The sequence below is a fragment of the Carassius gibelio genome, chromosome A6 (genome assembly GCF_023724105.1).
Source record: "Carassius gibelio isolate Cgi1373 ecotype wild population from Czech Republic chromosome A6, carGib1.2-hapl.c, whole genome shotgun sequence".
NCBI lineage: Eukaryota > Metazoa > Chordata > Actinopteri > Cypriniformes > Cyprinidae > Carassius > Carassius gibelio.
In genome coordinates this window covers 20034420-20050861 of record NC_068376.1, presented here as the reverse complement: position 1 = coordinate 20050861, position 16442 = coordinate 20034420, and the positions used below count along the sequence as shown (strand labels likewise).

At 36.8% G+C, this 16442-nt stretch overlaps 1 protein-coding gene and 1 long non-coding RNA gene across 2 annotated transcripts in view; one reads left to right on the top strand and one right to left on the bottom strand.

Moving 5' to 3' along the window:
* The window catches only part of LOC128015645 (phosphatidylinositol 3-kinase regulatory subunit gamma), a 158700-nt gene that overhangs the window by 51621 nt on the left and 90637 nt on the right, over positions 1-16442 (bottom strand). The window lies entirely within an intron of this gene.
* LOC128015646 (uncharacterized) lies at positions 11879-15800 on the top strand. The gene is made up of 4 exons (XR_008183967.1): positions 11879-11991; positions 12951-14539; positions 14632-14719; positions 15434-15800. It is a non-coding gene; the product is annotated as an uncharacterized LOC128015646 (long non-coding RNA).

Genomic DNA, 16442 nt, shown 5'->3' with positions numbered 1-16442 from the left:
AAGTGCCGTCATTACTGTCTAGAGTGCATGGAATGGTGCACTGTGATTGGTTGTGCGCATATATCATGTTCTGCAAAAAAAGGAGACTGGCATTTGTCTATATATAGGTAAATTTTTTTTTTTTTTTTTGCAGTTAACACTCTCAGAAGCCAGCTCACAGTTCAGTCTGAATCCCTCACTAGACTAATGAGTTTAATTCTGAATGACATATGAAGTAAATGTTGCAAACTATTATCTCCATGTCGCCTGTAGAGTAACTAGCTACTAATCTCTTTAGCTTTAATTTATGCTTAGCTAATTTGTAGATGGTAGTCTAGCCAGTCAAAACGTTTGGGTATCTTACCCAGCACTGCTTAGTTATTAATTGATTAATAACTTAGTTAGTCACTGCTTAAAGTTTTTAATTAAGAATTAAATTAATAATGAACTTTGCTTAGTGTTCAAAAGTACTAAATATGCTAAAAAAAATTAAAAGGGAGAGAATAAATGAAACATGAAAAAGCTTTTGGTTAGGTTGCGTGCAATGTTGAGAAGTGGTGGCTTCTTGAGAGTGCATTCTTCTCTGACAACATCATTAGGCCAAACAAGTGTGGCATGGGAGAAGAGTTCTATCAATAAAGTACCAGAGACTAGAGACAGACTGCCAAAGCTTGCCCAAAGAGAGTGGCTGAGCTGTGGGTGCAAGCAGTGGCTGGAGGCTGGCCGAGAGCTACTTCCCAAGGGGGTTTGCTTGGAAACACACCCGGATCTCGCTGCCTCACATTTCCTTGCTCCTTCCTCTCTTTATGACTCAAACTGTCGATGTACAAACAGAATCCTCCAAGTTCTATGTTTATACTACCCCTCTGCAAACCACAGTTTGGTTTTTACCACTGTACATGTGCTGCAAACACACATAAAGCAGCATAGTGAGTGGATAGCATGACAACCAAACAACATAGCCATAACAGCAAGTAGGGCAGAGTGGAGTCTGATGAGGCCCTCATGAAAGATGTTCCCCTGGCTTTGAGAAGCTGCTGGCATCCTGCTCATTTCTGTTCAAGCAGCATGAGACAGCAGCTTTGATGACAGACCACAGAGTAAATTTCCATTAATCTAAAAGCAAACTCAGCTACAGCCACTGCAAAGCCAACCACAGAAGCCCTTTAAAGTTCCAAAAAGTGTCAAAAAAAAAATCAAAGCACAGATGGTACAAGCTAAAACTATGCAGCTGTAGTTGATAGTAATTTTTTAAATAATGGCCAAATATGTGTATGTATGTGTATGTATGTGTATATATATATATATATATATATATATAGAATGAATACAATTAATGGTAATTAAACAGTTAAAGTCAATAGTGATGTTTTGGGTGTTTTAAATGACATGAGGGTAAATGAACACAAAGCATGCATTTCAAAAAATGTTTGTGTTCCATTAGAAGATAGAGAGTAGAACAATATAAGGTTGGAAAAAAAAACACCATTAAGGCTTTCTTCATAATTCTCATCCATGTTTTTGATATTTCGTCTTAAATTTGGCATTTCAGTGCTGTGCGTTATTATTTAACAAAATGTTCAAAGGAAACCTCTGAAAAGTAAAGAACTATCCTAAGCACTTTCTATTGATTGTCAACGTTTGTTGAACTCATCTCTATTCAGCAAATAAGCACACACACACAAATACTCTTGCCTAAAGGCAAACATTTTGACACACAGCCAGACAGTACACACTCTAGTCTGAAAACTGTGCACAGAACTACAAGAAACATGTTTATAATCAGATATATACAGCTACTTGGCAGCAGAGTAGAAGGAGAAGAGAGATCATATTTTTCCATTCTTATATAACTCTGCTGGAGCATGGAGGAAGAGGAGGGGGAGGTAAATGAGACTTTGCTGAAAGTTAGCTTTGACTCTGAAACTCAGAAAAAGTGGAACAAAGAGATGGTGTGAGAATCTGCTGAGGAAGGCAGCCTCAGTCTGAGATCTGCCAAGGGGCCATCTCATGTGTTCTTTCCCTTCTCTCTTCCTCTATCCCTCTACCGCTCTTGTCTGCTCCTGAGGGTCAGGACCATCACTATCCCTTTGACCATTTCATGGAAGAGGCACTCTCATTATAAAGTCTGGGACTGTATTTTTTCATGTGTTTTCACCACACTAACAAAGCCCTGAGCATAGTGCTTGCCTTTTCGCTCACTTTAACTGCATTAGAGTCCTTCAGCTTTCAGAACAGCCAACTACTTTAAATCATCTACTACAGATAATGAAGAAGCCATTGAAAAGATCTGTTTCTGATGCTATAGCAGCCATGCATTTGAGAACAGTTTGAGAACAGTTTGAAAAGTTTTAACAATTATTACTAGGGCTATCCTTTTGATACATTCATTTAATTAAATGAAATAAGAATAAAACAATTAACAACTCAGAATAACATCTAATCCATACGTAGATTCATTTAAAAGTAATTGGAGCTATGCAAGCCATCTTCCAAGTTCCATCTTGCAAGTCCAAAGCATAGATTTTTCTGGCCTCTTACACATACAGATTGGTTTTTGTGAATTGTGGGGACTTTCCATAGACTTCTGTTGTTTTTATATTGACCAAACAATATTTTCTATCCCCTAACCCAACCCTAAATCTACCCCTTACCGAAAAACTTTTTTTTTCTTTATAATTTTTTATTTTATTTATTTTTTATGGGAAAAAGCAGGTGGGGATGAGAAAGTCACGTGGTGAAACAAAGCCCATCCCAAGCAGCATTTAAATAATAAGTTACATAGAAGGTGCACAGTGTCATTCACACAAGCACTAAACACCATCATGGTGAGACTCATTAAACTGAAAAATGCAATAAACATTAATTTAACAACATTTTATGTAACATACGAACCTAATAAACATAACAGATGAGAAAAAATTAAGAAGAAACAGTAATTTCAAAGAAAAAACATCAAATTTAAACAAAATTTGAAAAGCAACGCAGAGAATTCTGGGAACGTAAGTTTACGTTTTTTCCCTGTAAAGTTTACAGGAAATTACCGTTAACCAGTAAACAGGTTTGTACTGTAGCATTTTCACAGTTCTTTACCGTTAAAATCACAGTCATTTTTTACAGTGTAGTTAAAATCCTCTTCTAAGTTAAATACGTATCAAAATTCAGGTACAGAATTCAGGTAAGAAACTTGACTGCAGATGCTCCCAAAATGCTTCAAATATCATTTGACAGCGTAAAAAGTTATGTCCCAAAGCTTGCAAATAAATTATATCTGCTTTCCCCAAGGAAGACACAATCTTTGCCTCTGTCTTGACTCCTGTGGTTTTCTTAAAGGGCACATCTTTGATAACACTCGACAAATCGGCCCTGGGGTTCTTCATTTGATAATTATCAGGCAATGTCATTGATGTAATTGGCACTCATTAGAGTACAGTAACTCTTTAACACTCAACCCCTCTGAACTTTCATTTTAATGACACACACACATACATTTGTGGCTAGAAGGACTGGGACCTTACCGATGAGGGGGTTATCATAATTACCACCATAATCAGTTTCTCCTCCACCATGTTATCGTTTCAGTAATTATTTGGGTGCTAATCAGGATTTATAGTAATTAATCATAGATCAACATGCGTCTCTCCATCAATTAATGTAAAAAAGCAGCTGTGTGATGAGGGCCCAGTTTCATCAGCTGCTTTCTAATTTTTTATTAGGGGTTAGTGAGGGGGCCTAAGGGTATGTAACCCTACAGACATAGCAAAAGACTGGATTATTTTATGAGTTTTCAGAGGCAAATAATTGGTTAGCCAAACCCATAACTCATGAAGTTCATTTTATTTCAGTTTAGATTAAAAAGGGGTGTAGTACTGTATTAAATGTAATTTATTTTTTCCATTACTGTGTTACTGATATTAAAAGATTAGCCCACCCAAAATTAAAATACATGTTTTGTAGCCTGTTTCTCACAAAAAGCATATAAAAGCAAATCATAGAGCTTCAGAAGACTTGGAATATAGCAGACGACAAAACACTAACCAAAACCATGAGTTTTGTATTATCATGGTTAAATGAATTCAGTCTATAGTCAGTGGTGGTTGGATAAAGGACACATTAAATTCCCCTGCTGAAAAAACAAACAAACAAAAAAAAAAAAAAAAAAACACTAAGCTGGATGACTCTTAGTTGGTCACCCAGCCAGGCCTTTGCTGGTCAAAAGGCTGGTTTTAGAGGGGTTTTGACCACTTCCTTAGCTGGTCAGGCTGGGTGACCAGCTGAAACAACCAGCAAAAGCTGGTAAGGTAAGTTTAGGCTGGTTTCAGCAGTTTTTATTTTTTTTTTCAGCAGGATAAATAATCATTATAAATAATCGTTATTATAATTTTAATCAAAATAATTATGATTATCAGTTTAACCATTATCATGCAGCCCTACTATCAGCACATATGTTACTCATATGTTAGTCTGGAGGCCTGCTAAAGACATGCCATTAGACTATGCCCCAACATTCCAATTATAAATCCATAATTCTTCATGATATGAGTTCCTTGAGCTTCTTCTATTCTCTACTATCATCAATAGACAGGACCCAACACCAAGGATTCATAAACTTTACAGAAAAGATTGTTACTGGCCTACAAGACCAAATCTGTGGAAAAAAAGTAAACACCATTTCAACACGTCACTCACCATCTGAAACATGATTCAACCCCACACCCAGTGAAACCTTGTTCAACTGCTCTGAAAGCCAGACGGCAGCCCTGATCGGATTCAGAGGGAGCCTCTTTCAATTTCTAAGTAATGAAATCCAAACTCATTAGCACAGGGAGAATCCCTTTTAGCCAACCATGCAGAATGCCCCATAACAGCCAGTCAGATTTAGACTCTAGAACAGGTCTAGGACTATGCACCACAGAGCTCCAGCACTGCTTAGATAAATCGGGTTTAGCCTTTTCCAACATTAACTGTATTTGGATTTGCATTACAATGTTGCAACTAAACAATTACCCATTTCCTGCTATCTCAAAATCTGCTTGACCAATCAAATGCACTTATTAGAGCTGTTATACAAGTTTTAACATAATTTATTCATAACTAACGTAGACTAGATCACTTGGAAGTTGGAATAAAGAAATAAAATAAGTCCTCTGTAACATTGTAACATCGCAGCACTCTAAATAGGCATAGGGTCATTTAGCCTATAAATAGACCAATGCACCAATTAAAATGAGTCTTTTTAACAAATTAAATTAAGATTCATTTTAAATTAAGATGGGTTTTTGGCAGTAACGAAATTAAGATAAAGGCTCCGCCGGATTTGCTTCGCCACTAGCAGCTGACATTTATTAAAAGAATAATGCCAACATTAGCGTAAATACTCTGTCCACATTATGCATTTAAGACTCAATTAATATTTAGTTATCATTTGAAAAACCTTTACTCACAGAGATTAGGCTAAGCCTACATGTTTTTGAGGAGGAAAATGATTGAATCCACTGTAGATGGCTTCAGCGCGTTCCTGTGCTCACTGATGGTGCGTCATTATTTACTCATTATTCTCATTCTAAACATGGTCAAAACTTTTCCACACTTTAGACTTTGCTTTAGTTGCTGCTGCTTTAGTCGCTGCTTTAGATGCTGCTGCTGCTGCTTTAGTTGTTGCTGTCCCATCGGTTTCGGGCAAATATCTTCAGCTTTAGCACTTTAGGACAAAATGCCCCTTCTTTGTGTGGTATTAATTTAAACACAGTCCGTTTGCCTTGATTGTAAACATGTAAAACAAAAAGCCAGATGTGCCAAAACATTGGATCAGTGCATTGGGCTTTGCTGTGTGAATTCAGCGTAATAGACCTGCTGCTATCTATTAAGTTGTTAATATTTATTAAGTAAGGCATTATAAATATCCAGCCGGTTGTTATTGCAGAATAAATCCTGACAGGGTGATCAGGACCCCGATGCGAAGCGGAGGCAGGGTGTGCTACTGTACAACAGAGTAATGGACAGGACATTCTTTTAGGCTCCTCATGAAGTGAAGCTCGCTGGGGATGAAGTGCTTCTGTTCCATCAGCAATAAGCCATTCAATAAAGAGTATCATGTTGCACATTCATGGCAGGAGCTGCTGGAGATGTCAGATCCCAAAGGGAGAGGTTTTTATTGTGAGCTCAAGCGCTTCTATGATGCTAAATCGGCACACTGCCTCCCATGCCCTTGTGCTCAGCCCACATCAGATGGGAAGAGACTCTGATGCCTTACGTTCAATGCATTCACGGGTGAGGCTGCTGGGAAACACAATTACTGTGTAGAATATTTTTGAATATAAAAACAATATGGTGCTGAACATTAAGTGTGCTACACATTAAGTTAACCACACTTTAAGTGCATGCATTAAATGCTTGTCTTTGCATTATTTAACTAAAAATATGTGCTATTATTTTAAAGAAATACAGCTCAAACACTTTAAGCAAAGCCTTAAAAAAGGTTAGGTTTAAAATGCTAAAACACATATATACTGCTAAAACAACAACAAAACAAAACAAATAAATGCATCTAAGGCAATTAAATTAAGACATTTGAAGTGTCATTTCAACCCAGCATGATTGTCATCATGAGAAAACCCTAGAGGAAGAAAATATTGGGGGATCAGAAATAAGGTGGTTGTGCATGAAACTCACGGGTCAAATCAACTTGACCTTTGACACTTAAGATGAAAACTATTCAGAAGAGACATGGTCATATGGTCATGGCCATGTTATCATGTGTGTGTGTATCTGAGGGCAGCAGGGATGAGAGAGACAGCTGGTCTAAGCCAAAGGCTATATGCGAGGCTGCCAGATATGACCTCATGGTCTCACTCAGTACCTAGCAAGAGATATGCATTACACATTTTCATGAACATATAAATGAGACTAGTTTTACCACTTACCAGCCAATATGCACCTTCCCCCCTACTTTTTGTACCATACTTGTTAATAGACAAAATAAATAATAATTAAAAAGGAAAAACAAAACAAAGATTTATCTTAAATAAACTAGTAATTTTAAACATTTGGACATATAATATTTTTGGAAGAAAATAAAAGATGAAAAGAAAAGAAAAGTACCCTTGGTCATATATTAAAATCAAATAAAATACCAAATGATTAATATTCACAAAAACTTACAACAACTTATTCCCCTGAGCTAAAACTAAAATATGATATCAACAATTCAAAAAAGAAAGCATATAATCATTACTACTCCTTTGAGAGCAAATTTCATTATCCATGCTTTTTCACAAGGGGACAGGGCCATATATACAGACCAGACTTGTGGCTGTGCACATGTGTGTCTCTCTGTGTGTGTATGGGTGTTTATGAGGCACAAATGCGGGGCAAACAGTGTGAATGTGTGTATAAGAGCAGTGCTGTGTTAAAGCTGTGTGTGAGGTCTCAGGGGCTCTGTGTGTGCATGTGTTTGTGAGACTGAGATGTCAATGTGTTCCTGCTTCCATCTTGCCACCCTGACCATTACGATCCCCCGGCTGCCTATAAACCTTTCCACCCATGAGAGGAAAGGTGAGGCAGCTGTTTTATTGAAATGTAAAGAGAAATTAGAGCTGTTTCTACACGTCTCAGCTCAGGACAATATCAGGGCCCATTTCCAATCTTCATACGGGCTAACCTTGACCCCCTGCTCTAAGGGCTTGCTAAAGGCCCATAATGTCACACCATTATTCTCCACAGGATAAAATGAGATGGTATCGGAGACAGTGCAGATGACCCGATAAACTGCGCTCCACACACTACTTGGCCACATAAAAGCCGTAAAACCCCAGCTCGGGACTGAGCCTCGTAAATCACGCAGCATTAGGGCCTCACTCACAGAGGACAAAGCCTCCGCTGCTCATTTATGCAGCGTTGAGCTGAAGTTATTCATGTCTTGCTAGTTTGAATTTCATCTCTTCACTCTACTGCGCCTCTGCATCTCAGCTAACACACATATGTCACGGCAAACATCTTTTGACAGCTTGTTCCTGTCTCACCCTTCATCTCTTCACATGCCAGTTTCTGACACGCTTACGTGATGATGTCAAACTTAAAGCTCATTGGTTTAAAGGCAACTTCCTGTTATTAATATTTCAGTCTTTAGTGTTATACTACGTACAACAGGTCAAGGATATTTACATTAACTTAAACTATAATAATAATAATAATAATAATAAAAAAAAAAAATTAAAATCTTATTTCAGCTAGTTGCCAAGACTGCATTTCTAATGTTTGTTTAAATTGAGCTTGACACCCTTGTACTTCCCTTAGTCTATCTCTCTATCCCTCCCTCTCCATTTGCTTGATCATCCACATGTTCCCAGTGGAAAAGAGTTATACAAGGCCTTGCACTCCAAAAGGCAGTGCTAAAACTGTAAGCGAGGCATAACAAACAACTGCAACAAATATATGCATTAGAGTTGACATATGCTGATGAAACCGAGTCAAAACACTCTGAAAGCCACAGATGGTTTGGAACACATGCCCTCATTTATGACTGACCGAAAGGCTGAGATTTTTTGTTTGTTTGTTTGTTTGTTTATGTTTTTGATGAATCTATTAAGCACATGCATAGACACAAACAGAGAAGGCTACTATGGTATTACATTATATTCTATGGTATTACATTATATTACATTCTATAAAAGTATACAGAATCTATTTTTTGTTTCTGCCATTTGCACTAATCCCAATACAAATATATAAACCAATATTATTTTATTCACATTCATCATTTTCTCATTTTAAATGAGCCACCACAACTCAAGGTTTTTGCCACAGCTGCTATTATTAATGTTAAGTGTTGTTGTTATCCTTGAATTTTCTAAATTTACTGTTTTATAAGAAAGGTAGAAAAAAATAGTAAACAATTTGATTATTTTTTTTATTCAGATGCTCAATTACTGTGGAGGCTGTGGAAGTACATAAAACAATTACAGCAAGAATGAAAGCTGTTATTAAGGCTCATGGAGGCCATACAATATATATATATATATATATATATATATATATATATATATATATATATATATATATATATATATATATTAATATGTGTGAATAAAGACCATTTAGTTGTTTCAGTTTGTGACTTGCCTAATAGTTTGACAGATTCCTAAAATATGTGTGTTTTCTCTTTATTATGACAGGTGGTCTAATAAGTTTGTTAAAAGGGTCATATGACGTTGCTAAAAAGAACATTAATTTGTATATTTTGTGAAATGCAATGTGTTTATGCGATTTAAAAAAAAATCCACATAATGTCCATTATTGTTTCTCCTTTATGCCCTGCCTTTCTGAAACACGTTGATAAACTGCATAAACATAAAACCATGTCTGGAGAAATGACAAATAAAAAGCGCTACACTACGCTGCTCAAAACTCGGGTTTGAATAATCAAATGGCGAATTATTAAGTCAAAAGTGCCAGACTGTCCTTGCAAAGATGGAACTGAGGAACAGCCAGTGGTCTGAGTTAGCGGCGGCTGGTGGGCTTGAGAACGGCATGACTGGTGGGCAACCACATGTGGCGATCCAGGGCTGGACTCCGCTTCGTCCACGGTGAAAGCCGATCTGGCGATTTACAGCGCGAAGTTGATGTATTTCCTCTGCGACAAGCATGGATCAGCTCATGTCATGACGAAGCAGATATCATGCTCATTTGGAAGGCAAAACAAAGTAGTTTCCCTTTTACAACAAAACACAGCCTCTCGACAAGAGCGGTGGCAGCAACAATACAAGAGCGAGAATCAAAGTTACGCCTCCTTTCTTTGCGTTTGGGCGGTGTTATGCAAATCTTCCCACATTGTGATGTAGACATGTGGGGGCGTGTTAAAACTAGCTGTTTAAAGTAGGAGTGTTTGACTGTTAACTTTTATAAACAATATCTCTTTGGATTTGAGACTTTGGTCTTTGCAAAATACAGATCGTCATTATACACCAAGAGCTTGAAACACTCCAAAGAGAAAGGAAAAACTGATCAATTTACCCAGCTGACTAGCTTAAAAAGTTACCAAAAGTAATTTCACAACAAAATGTCACAGAAAAGCTTTTAGAGCATGAAAATACATGTAAAATGGTCAGCCTTAAAAAATCGTAAGTCTTAACATAAAAGATATCAGATTGAGGATGGCGATCATTTAGTCCTTTCCATCCCAAGATCATACTGATACTCTGTTCTTTCCTGTTCTTTTCCTTCTCTTTTATTGTCTGCCGATTTTATTGGTTGGCAAAGTGCCAGTATATCTGCATATGACATTTCTGCATGTGTGCGAGTAATTTGTCATATTAATTGGTCCGGATTTTCTCTCCAACTTTGCCCCTGAAGAGACAGAGCAAGACAGAGAGAAAATAAAAAAGAGGTAGGGGAAGAGAGAGAGAAAGAGTCAAGGTCGAATAGCTGTGTGTTAGGATTTATTTGCTTTTTATGGTGGTATAAATTCTTTTGTGACAAACACTTACTCACATTCATAAACGCACAAAAACATTGTTTACTCTTTTCATGCACTACTGTCCACTGGGCCTTTTCTGAGTCTATACAAGAGTATTTTTTTTTTTTTTTTTTTTTTTACACAATCAGATTGTGAGGAAATCCGTTCTTTTGTCTATATGTAAATCTGACCAAATAAATCCTCATGCGTACAGCATATGATGTCATGGCTGAGTAAACACATAATTGGATGAGAGACAGTGAAGTAAGCGGTAAGCTGATGGCAGAGGTGATGTAAATTCATTAGGTGTGTACACATAATTTCTGGGTAAACATATACAAATGAAGTACGTACTGTACATGTAAACCAGTCTCCATGATAATGAGCTTTGCTTGTCTAAGGAGCACAGACCCTACACTCTCAGAAAAAAAGGTACATGGTGGTACAAATAATGTTCCTCGAAGAACGGTTTTGTACCTTTTTAATAATTGTACCCTAAATGGTACAGGAAAGACCTCTGATGATACTGTTTGGTACCTTTTAAGGTACAACTGAAATGAAGGTACAAAATTGTTCTCACAATAAGGGTACATTGAATACCTGTCAACCTTGATAGACAGCTCCCTTATTATTACATTTGCAAATAGCATACAATCTCTGTGAACGAAAATGATTAAATAGTAAAGATATGAATAATTTACAGATTAAAATATTTAAATGAGTTTATACAACTGTCTTAAATGTACATTATCATAACAGTTCTGATAATAGTGCTAAAAACATGTGAAAACCACTAGGAAACAGGTTTTGTGATATTTATAAAACAAAATACATGCAGTTTTTTTAATAAATATTTTAATAGACAATCATGATGAAATACATTTATCATTGGTATCCACGCAATTTGTCGTTTGCTTTCCTTTGCAATCCGACCAAATTACTGTTTCATGCACGATTGGTTGCTGTGTTAAATAATTTGCATAGCAACAAGACAATGATTGGTCGAATTCGGCAGCGCTGCTGCAGCCGTTACAGAATTTTCTCTGTCATTACGGAGAGCGGGAAGAAGCACTTCTGAAACACAGGTCCAGGCATTTTGCTTGCTTCTGTCTTTTTCGACTTAAAAGCTCAAAAATATTAAGAAAGTGGATGTAAATGATTAAATAGTTTGCAGATGAAATGTAAAGGTGAGTTTTGATTATTTGTGTTTATAGTGTTTATATAATTAGTACATGTGACAAACAATTTAAATGTTTCAACTACTCAAAGCGAAATTAGAAACGTAAATTTAGCGAATACGACAGCATGCAATGCTGTTATCCATTTGTGTACACTTTTTGACATTTTTAAAGCAGTTAATTACTTAAATATTACGTTACAATACACAATATGTCATTAGGCATAGCAACACCACATTGATTGGCCAAAGAATTTTCAAACAACGGAGAGCGGGAAGCAGACGACCAAGGCTTTGTCGTCGATGTCGTCAGAAGAACTCCTATTAAAATTAACAGAGGCCGGACTCGAATTCTCAGAGGAAGAAAACAGAAAATTCAAAGGTGAGTTTTATATTTAATCAAATCAAAAATGTATAAAATGTTACAGCTATTTAAGCATGGCATTAGCAAGTTTATTTAGCTTATGTACGAATCCAGTGCTATTAACCGTCCGCTTATAGTATAAAGTGATTCAGTTTGTGTGCTGCAATTCTGGTAAATTAAGTTATGCAGTAAGATTTTTGTGTCAGTTATGATAGTCACGGTGTCTTGCCCACACACACTGTCGCTCACTCACTCGCGCGCGCGCGCACACACACACACACACACACTCACTCACTGTTGCTCACTCACGTACACACTCACTCTTGACAGAACCGTCGTGGATGACTGTTAAAAATTAAACATGCTAGTCGTGATGTCGTGAAGCATCGCAAACGCGACATTGTTTGTCGCCAATTATGAAAGTGACGTGACATTCAGCCAAGTATGGTGACCCATGCTCAGAATTCGTGCTCTGCATTTAACCCATCCGAAGTGCGCGCACACACACACTGTGAACACACACCCGGAGCAGTGGGCAGTTATGACACACTATACGAGATGAAACTATTGAATCTTGCGTCCCGACGCCCGTTGTGGTTTATGAATCCCCACGACACCCTGCGTCAAACTGATCTGTTAAATGTTATCGTGTAATCTGAACCAGGCATTAATTTAACGTTTGACATTCGTTACACATACGGTTTCATACCTATTAAACTCTGTGCATTTCATGTTTTCAGCCCAAACCCAACTCCGATATACAAATAACGTCCGTCTTGTGCATGTTCAAAAAGTATATATCTTGCAAAAGTCCAGACAAACTTGTGACATGTGTTCTTTGTGTTCTGCCCATCACTCTTTCCCTGTGTTTAAAATAGTGTGATTAACCTTACCTGATTCTGCCCTATCTATAAGTCATATACATTTCATTCATTGTAAGTTTTTTGAAACTTAGCAAATGTCTCTTTGACTCTTAGATTTTGAAGTTGATGGGGAAACTGTCAGTGCTGGACTCACGGATCACATGATAGCACAACTTCTTGAGAAGTCTTTTAAGAAGCAAGTTAAATTTATCAAACTTATCCAACAACTTGAAGAGAACCAGAGTGAAGAACCGTCTGAAAGTCTGACTACACCTTCAGCTTTGAGGCAAGTATTAGTATTGTGTTATTTATGTTCCCTTATATTTTCTTCTGATTGACTGATTTTCCTTAAGTCCTTAAATTTTGTATTAATTTTTTTGCCAGAATGACATTGATGTCAGTCTTGATAAAGCACAGTAAAACTGCACTTCAAAGTCTGAAAGATTTCACAGAAGTAACTATACTACTATAGTATTCTATACTAATAGAAGTCTATTAACCCAAAACTCTGATGCTTCAAAACTTCAATAGAGATCGTAAAATAAGTCCAAATGAATTAAGTCGGTTAATTAATTTGTTTATTTAAAATCTGGCCATCATTTTATGTTACAAAAAGTGCATAATGCTGCTAATTTTTGTTGGTTTCAACATACAATTCTGTGAAGTGATTTCAGTATATGTGAGTACTTTTAGAACATTCCAGAACATTTTATCAATAGCTGCGTTTACTTGGACACTTGTAATTGAATTGATGGCTCAATCGGACTAAAAAACCTTCATGTAAACACCTTAATCGATCTGATTTAGCTTGATCCAGATGAAATTTAGATCGGATTGAAATGGGCGGTTTATCCCTTTTGTAATCCGATCGAGAGAACATGTAAACACTTGATCGGATTGAAAACTGAAAGGACTGTGCAATGACGTTAAATAGCGTAATGACGTATGACGCGTGGAACGAGCTGTTCTTCCTGTTGAATAAAGTGTCATATTAATAAGTTTCCCGTCATTCTAAAATCCTAATTTCACTCGCGTCTCTGTGAAGTGAAGCAGGACAACGTCCCACCAGTCCTTGTTTTGGATTCTCATCCAAAGATGTCTGGTTTTGGCCGTGGTGAGGGGCATTTTTCCTGCGTGATCAATAAGCAGCACGGCAAAACGGTTAATCTGCTCTAAATTATGACCAGAGACAAATTAATATTATGTCTGCTGTTTAAAACAAAGAAATAACCAATAGAGGAGAATATTTATGCGCGAACAGCCGGAAACTCTGTATATTTGTGCAGTGTGCCCATGTCAAAACATAAAATCTGATTTGAAACTTGTGACACATAAACGCGCACATCAACCCGATTACTTTATTTATCATTCATGTAAACACATTGTTCGGATTCATCAATTGTATTGATTTCATTCTGATTGTGTCCATGTAAACGTAGCTAATGCTGTTAAAATTCAGAGATCATTTTGGTCACTATAGTCGTGATATGAACATTTCATACTGTTTCATCTCTATTCTGCGTCATTCCTCTGTCTAAACAGCCAAGAGCAAAGAATTTCAGCCCCATTCCTCGTCTTCTCACTACCAAATTCCCAAAGGATGTTCAGTTAAAATTGGATAACAAAGAACCATGTCATAAGATCAGCACTTACCGGCATAAAATTGTACGAGTGCTGCACGAGACTATGGCTCAGCACACACTGTAAGTTTAATAAACACTATTTTGTTTTTTAAATTCCAAACCCTGGTAAACATTTGTAGTAAATTTGCACACTTTTTTTAATCTTCTGATAGATATCCTTCAAACAGTGACTATGTTTGTGCAGTCAAGGCTCTTATCTCCAAATACCCTTACCTGAGAGATGCAGAGGGAAATGGATATGTAAGTCAACTGTTTAATATTTATTTTTTAGACATTAATGTAATATACAATTTATAGACATGCTTAAAAGGTCATGAAACCTGCTGTTTCAGCACCAGTTGGTTCTTGCTACAGTTTAATTATTATTTTTTTTATTCTATTATGGCAATATTCACTAGTTCAGTGCTGAAAAATAGTTTAAAGTTCCCATTAGAGCATGGTGTGTGAACTGTTGCTTTATACTATGGTGAGAAAAGAAATAACATTAATTAAAATTAAGCAAAATTGTGTCCAATGTTTTGAGTTTGGCTAAGGGGAAATCCGTTATAGAAGCACATTACAAGGATGCCAGAAGAGAAGCTGTTGCAGAGAGTCTTTGTGGTATGCATGTTTTCCGTTTAGACAGCTTGTATTGAAAATACAAATTGAATATTGTACGTCTTTATACAGGCTATAAGCTGCCTGGGGGGCGGGATGTTAAATCACTAATTCGAGAGTAAAACATTCAAATTTTTTAAATAAGAAATTAATAATTATTTTTAAAAAGTAGTTTTCAGCCAAGTGCATCTAGAAGTTTTGGCCCTGAATTTATTCGGTGCATCCCTGAAAGTAAGATGATATAAAAACTATTCTGGCTTAAGTTTAGATAGACAGTTGTAACTAGTCATTGGGAACATGAATTTAATCCAGATTTCCTTTTGATGTTTGTAATATTGTTTTTTCCATTCTGTTTAGGAAGAACCAGCCACACCATATCCCACTGTACAGATTTTGGGAGCGTCTAACTGGAAACAGGTCTTCAGCCAGAAGAGAATTTTCAGCACTGTGAAAATGAAGGGATCTTTGCTGAGCAGTTGGGGTGGAGGACGGTGTTCTCTCTGCTTTTTGCACGTATTTTGTATTCAACCTTTCGTCCCTCATACAACAGGAACACGCATTTCTTTCTCCAAAGGCATGTGTTGAAGCTAACTGCACCTGGTGACAAACCATTGCCAACTGCTGTCGTCAGGATTATTTTATCTTAGACTGAGAGGGTGCCACGACCCTATGCATGTCCAAATTGTTCCTCACAGACATTCATGAATATTGCTGCTTCCTTAAGCAAAAGACACCAATTCAAACAGTGTTGGGTGTTTTCATCAGCATGTTGAGTGATTATGAAAAAGTGACTGGAACAAGCATACGCACTCAAGTTACATCTTTACCCAGAGAGCTTCAAAATACACTTAAAAGTCACAAAAGTTGTCAAGCCATAGATTTTGCAGGTAAAACACTTTAACGTGTAAATAATGTAAAGTACAGCACCAAAGATGTGTTTGTTATTGATGTTGTGCATACAGAGGAAGTTCCTTTATTCTTTCAGGTTAAGTACGTTTTCAGTGTAGATACATTGTGGATACTGTGTGGGAAACTGTTGCTCCCACAATCGTTTGACTCTAATTTCCATGCATTTCGTGTTTCAAATGATAAGGATTGGTTTTGTGTGATGCCAGCAGAGGAACTTGACTAACAGGCACTTGACCTTTATGTGGTTGATGACCATTTGTATGTAAGAGCCAGATATGCATAGTCACTCACCTACAAAACATTAGGTTTACATCTCATTAAAATGTTTATAATGCTATACATAATTTAATTACTCCTTTAAAACTGTTAATGTTATGTAAATTCAAGGCTATTGTGTGGAAGTTAAAAATTTAAAAGTCTTAAGTTGTATTGTGAATAGCTTGTGAATTTTTATTGT